This window comes from Lipotes vexillifer, unplaced genomic scaffold, assembly GCF_000442215.2.
Source record: "Lipotes vexillifer unplaced genomic scaffold, Lipotes_vexillifer_v1.1 scaffold117, whole genome shotgun sequence".
NCBI lineage: Eukaryota > Metazoa > Chordata > Mammalia > Artiodactyla > Lipotidae > Lipotes > Lipotes vexillifer.
This window is the reverse complement of record NW_006785593.1, coordinates 1,334,583-1,341,007: the sequence shown is the minus strand read 5'-3', so window position 1 is coordinate 1,341,007 and position 6,425 is coordinate 1,334,583. Positions and strand designations below refer to the sequence as shown.

The 6,425-nt window shown below is 35.4% G+C and overlaps 1 protein-coding gene across 7 annotated transcripts in view; it reads left to right on the top strand.

Moving 5' to 3' along the window:
• The window catches only part of PPFIA2 (PPFI scaffold protein A2), a 474,850-nt gene that overhangs the window by 347,055 nt on the left and 121,370 nt on the right, over positions 1-6,425 (top strand). The window lies entirely within an intron of this gene.

The window sequence follows — 6,425 nt, the reverse complement described above, 5'->3', positions numbered from 1 at the left end:
CTTCCGATGAGGGGCAGATACACTGGTGGGGCTGGCCAGGTGACATATAGCACATGCAATACAAGGAAGTTCACTGCATACCTAGAACAGGGAAACGGTTTCTCCTAATAAGGAAGAAGAATCTGGGGCCAAGTTATAGCTTGACACCTAGCTTCTGTGTAGGGGAATATTCCAGACGCAGGACATTGACTGGGCAATCCTGGAGAGGGTTGGCAGTTTACATGTAGACTGCTTCCCCAACAGTGACAGCAGTAGACAGCATGAAAATGAGTCATATTTATTCTATTGCAAAGATAAGGCAAACATGTTTTTCTAATAGACTCAATAGGAGATGGGAGAATAAGAGAGGACTTGGTGGTGACACCAAAGTTTTTCAGCCTGTGGAAGCATATGGAAGGATGGAGTTTTTACCAACTGAGCTGGTGAAGGTTGAAGGTGAAACAGGTTTGGGGAAGAGGCACAGGAATTTGGTTTTGAACATTCTGAGTTTGGTTAGACTGCCTATTTGATATTCAAGCAGGAAAATGGAGTAGTAGTTGAACATATAAGAATATACAGGTTAAGCCTGGGACAGAGAGAAAATTTAGGAATATATATTTTAGTGAGTGAGACAGACAACAAACAAAATACATTTTACATAGCAGGAATAAAAGACCTCTCTGATAAAGTGATATGTGAAGAGATCTTTAAAGATACATTCTTAGTCACCTTTGATGATCCTCCCCTCTGACTCCACAGGTGATCTCATCCAGTGTTATAATTTTTCATAGAAAACATCCATGCACTGACTACTCCTGACTGCAGGCTCATGCAACAGCCTAAGAGACTTAACTTTGACATCTCACAAGTTACCTCAAACTTTGTTTCAAAAACCCAGTTCTTTATTTTACCCCATCCTAATCCCAAATCTGTTTCTTCTGAAGATTCCCCCTCTTCTATAAATAGCAACACCATTCTTCTAATTGAAGACCAAAATTCTTAAAGTCATGCTTGAGTCTATGCTTTTGGTCACATATCACATCTAATCCATTGAAAGAATATGACCAATTCTCACAACCTTCACTGCTAACACCCTGGTGCAAGCCAGCATTATCATCCACCTGGATTACTTAAAAGCCTCTATAATTCATCTCTTTAATTTTATCCTTTACTCCTACAGTCTGGCTTTTACAAGAAAGCAGAGGGATGCGTTGAAAATGTGATATCATGCCACTCCTCTGCTCAGCACCTTCATAGGGTCCCCATCTCACCCAGAGTAAAAGTCAAAGCCCTGCAATGATCTCAAGAACCTGCATCATCTCAAGAACTCATATCATCCTTCCACTTACACCCACTCCCATCTTCTTGCTGTAGCCTATTCAATTCTAGCTACAACAGGTGGCTTTAAAAATCCTATACCCACTTGTGTCTCCCAGTTTTTGATTTTTCTGTTTCCTTTGTCAAGTAAACACATAATTTATGCTTTCATTCTGGGTTTGGCTCAATGTTTTCTTTGCATAATCAATTCCCCTAATATATGCTTGACCCAAATACTGCATGTGACATCTTATACTGAACAATTTTTCATTGTCTCTCTGAAATTCAAATTTACCTGGGTAGGTGAAAAATTCGGGAGATGGATGATGGTGAGAGTTGCACAACAATGTGAATATACTTAGTGCCACTGAACTGTACAGTTAAATATGATTAAAATAGTATGTTTTATATTATGTGACTTTTACCACAATAAACAAAATTTTTTTTAATTAAAAGAAAATAATAAAGTGCATTCCAAAGGAAAATAAATTTTAACTAGCTACCCTGTATTTCATCTGACAACTCTAACTGTGGGGAAGTGGGAAGGAAAAATGGATGCTGAGCAGGCAAGCAAAAATGTCCACTACAGTCAGCTAAGAAAGGCTTTACACAGACCACCAGGATCATGAGATGAGCAGGTTGCCAGCAAATGTTTACAGGTAACTTCCCTGTTCAGAAACCTTTGATGACTCTCTCTCATTCTGTTTAGTACCCAAAGTTCATGCTATTTCATATGAGAAGCTAAGGACATCTTAATGTATGCTGGCCCTCCCTTTCAGGTCTCATATTCTCCCATTTCCCCACAGCACATCTTTTGCTCTGCACACAGGGCTACTCATAATCCCCCTGCAGAGAATGCCTCCCTGCCTTTGCTCGTGTTGTTTCCCCTTCCTGGAATAACTACCCCCTCCCTTATTTTACTTGAAATATAATTGCTTACCTTTAAAAACCCAACTCAAAGAGTGTCACAAAAGGTATCTTCTTTCTGCTCCCATAACACAAATATGTAAGCAAAACATAACTCTATGATAATATTTCATTGCAGTACTTAATACCTGCTTGTTTGTGTGTCACTTCTCTGCTTGATGAAAATTTCCTTAATGTCAGGAATGTATCATCATATTTTTTAAAAATCCTAAAACCTAATTTCTTCCATTTGGCACATAGTAGGTGCTCAATAAATAATTATTGATTGAATCAAAATATATATTTAAAACATTTTATCATCTGAGCCTTTATTGCCTTTGAAAACTAGTAATTTAAGTGTATACTTCTACACTTTAAAAGAAAAAAATTGAAGTCTTTATAAACTTATGTTAAGAAATAACTTCTTGGTATAACACCAAAAGCACATAAAGGAAAAAAATGATAAATTGGACTTCATTAAAATTAAAAACACTTTCAAACACCGCCATCAGGAAAGTAAAAAAGATAATCGAAATACTGGAAAGAACTATTTGTAAGTCATATCTGACAAAGGACTTGTATCCAAAATATATATAAGCAATTCCTATAACTCAATAATAAAAGACAAATAACCCAATTAGTAAATGGGCAAATACTTTGAATGGACATTTCCCCAAAGTAAATACACAAAACGTCAGTAGGCATAAGAAAAGATGCTCAACATAATTAGTCATTAGGGATTGCAAATCAAAACCACAAGGAGATTCCACTTCATACCCACAAGAATGACTATAATAAAAAGACAAGTTTTGGTGAGGATGTGGGGAATTGGAACTCTCGTGATTGCTGGTGGGAATGTAAAATGGGGCAACCACTTTGGGAAATATTTCTTCAAAATGTTAAACATAGAATTATCATATGATCCAGCAATTCTTCTAGAAGAAGAATTCTCCTAGGAATCCCCTAGGAGTTCCACAAGAACTGTAAACGTATGTCCACACAAAGGCTTGTACACAAATGTTCACAGGTACATTATTCACAGTAGTCAAAAGGTGGAAACAATTGAAATGTCTATTAACTGATGAATATATAAATTACATGTAGAATAGTCACATGGTAAAACACTATTCAGCAATAAAAGATATGAAATACTGATCATATGCCACAACATGAATGACTCTCAGAAACATTATGTTCAGTGAATAAAGCCAATCACAAAAGACTATTCTGTGATTCCATTTATGTGAAAGGTACATAATATGTAAATCTATATTGAAAGAAAGTAGATTAGTGGCTGCCTGGGGCTAGGGGTGGGGGTCTGCTCTTAGGGGACTGCTAATGGGTATGAGGTTTCTGTTAGGGGTAATGAGAATATTCTCAAATTAGATTACATCAATAGTTGCACAACTCTTTAAGTATTCTAAACACCGTTGACATTTACACTTGAAATGGTTGAACTTTATGGTATGTAAATTAGATCTCGATAAAGCTATTTAAAAAAAGCATTGGGTTTTCCTTTAATTCTCTCATTTGCCCTTTATGTTAAGGTGCCACAATTTATTTTAAAGGTAGACCAAGATAATAATTATTTGGAACAAAGTTATATATTCTTTTTCTAAGGTATACACCACAGGTTTAAGATGACCTTTCCACTCCGAAATTATGAAAACATATATTAAGCTCAGCACAAAATATATTTAAGGTGATTTGAACAGATGAAATATTACACATTTTCAAACATATAATGTCAATAAGCACTTCAGAGAAAAATTGACTGTTCAAAAATTTTCCATGGGTAGTACTAAATTCCAAAGTAGCATAAAGACTATGCAGTACACATCTGTTACTTAAAGGAATTGAAGAGGTTAACATTTTGAAAGTGTTTTATTTTTGCTGTCTGATTACTGTTTATATTTACTTACATTTCTCTTACCTTGAGCCCATTAAAAAAATTGCAACTTTTAGACAAGATTTTAATGGACTTCAGGTGCACAGATTTGGAATAATCATTTTTCTAATTAGAAAATTAACATCTTCAGTTGCACCGAACAAATATTTTTAGAATTTATACACGTGTGTGTGTGTGTGTGTGTGTGTGTGTGTGTGTGTGTGTGTACGGTTGTATGTATATTCATATAGCTATACATACACACACTACATTCTTGTTACTTGTCAATACCATCCAGCATGTGTTATTTTATCGTTTTGATTTTTATGTTCTGATTAAAAGTAATATGGTAAAGGGTAGATGAAATGACCTTGGAATTCAAAGTTCTGCATTTTAATTCAAATCAACTTCGTGTAATTACCTAAGTCTCAGTTTCTCCAAAGTTCTTAAGGACTCAAATCTTAAATGTAATTTTTCAATGACAAAAAACATTTTTCACTGCAAAAATATATTTTCTAATGATTTTTGTAGTTTCTAAAAATTGCCATTTTTTAGTTAACTAGAGAAAATTCTCAATGTGAGGAGGCAGAAATTCTATTAAAGCTTAAGGTTGCCTCATTACTTGTAAGTGGTGTACAGAGTTCGAAGATATTTGCTATTATTACAGAAATCCTGTAATATCATACTTCAGTTATCCCAAATTTGGACATAATTGATTGGCAGTTCGCTCTAGCCTTTCTCCCTAAACCAGTTCTCAATTGCTGTCTAATGAATATAAATAGGCTTTTCCCAGTTCAATGTACAGATAATGGTATCTTATATAAATGTCACTATCAATGTTTTTGGGTTTTGTGTTCATAAAAACTGTCTAAAATGTTGGTTTTTTATTAGCTTCATAATAATACTGCTCTGCATTGTATGTGGTATTGCACGCCCCAACGGAGGGGTTTAACTTTGGAAAGGCAGTTCCCTTCCACTAAGAGCAATTGCTAGGCATGTTCTCAGCTCTGATCCCTCCGCAAGCAAACAATCCCAGCAGCTAGGGGAATCAAGACTCTGAAGGAGCAACTGGTCAACTGATCTTTGATCCTTTCCAACACTCTTACACCTTTCACTAGATAATAAGAAGTTTGGCACCTGCAATACAAAAGTTCAGTAGTATTTTCGAAGTACTAATTCTGCAGATCCAACTGGTATCTTAAGATGCTATCTTAAGACTGACTCTTTCTCTGCCCTTTTAATTTTGATTTGTCCAACTGTTTCTCCACGTTTTAGGTAACTGGACTTACCAATACCTCTTGCCATTTGTTTGCTTTCCCATTCTCTCTATTTTATCTTTCTCACTGCTTTTGTGATGCTTTCTATACTCCTCCTTTTATCCTACAGTCAGTTTTGTCTAATATGACATTTACATTCCAAAATATGATGAGTTATGCAAAATTTCAAAATAAAAAACACAGGGCTTATGGGGGAAAGGGGTTTGCAGTACAACACTAAAACCTTTATCAATGACTTTTAAAAGAAATAGAATACTATTTCTAAATACTATTTCTAGTATTTCTAATACTAAAAATAGCACAGTTTTACACATGTTAAATGGTTAAGTATTGCATAACTGCTGTGATAAATTTAACTCTTTACTTTGAAAAAGATCTGAAGTTTGCTGATCACAGTGGGTGTCAGAAGGGTTATAGCTGTGATCTGTTGTGAAGTGGTGGAAGGAGGAGTATCTAAAATCAGACAGGTGTAACACAGATATGGATGGGCTGACTCAAAACGCTTGATGAAGTGTGAAGTTGGTGTTAGATGTTTGAGGAAAGTGCATGTGTACATTTTGTATATTCCTACACTGATTGATTCAGCTAGGTCTGGTTTTCTGTGTTCAGCCAGTGATTATCAGGAATGAGATTGTACATAAGAAAACACAAAAGTTACATTATGTTCAAACTGTTTCTTTTTTTTTCAAATTGTTTCTTAATGTATCTATCATGCTAGAATGAATTCATATTTTCCAAACAAGCATTCTAACAGAATTGATAGTACTTTTTTTGCTTTTTCTCCATACTTTCCTATTTCTAGTTTATTGTGATCTTTTTCTCTTAGCACTTATTTCTCCCCAGCTCCTGCACTGTCTTCACCGCAAAATTTCTGCAGTGCAGCTAGGCTGTAGGTTATCCTTTTGAAGACATGAGTTACCCTGGTTTCCAGGCAGCCCCTTCAAAGAGAGGAAAAATCAGTCTCAAAGTATTTAAACTCTTCAGCCTCTTTCCTGTGGATTGTGTGCACTCATGACTTTTATGTTGATAGCAATAAAGAAAGCAAGACTGCTATGCTA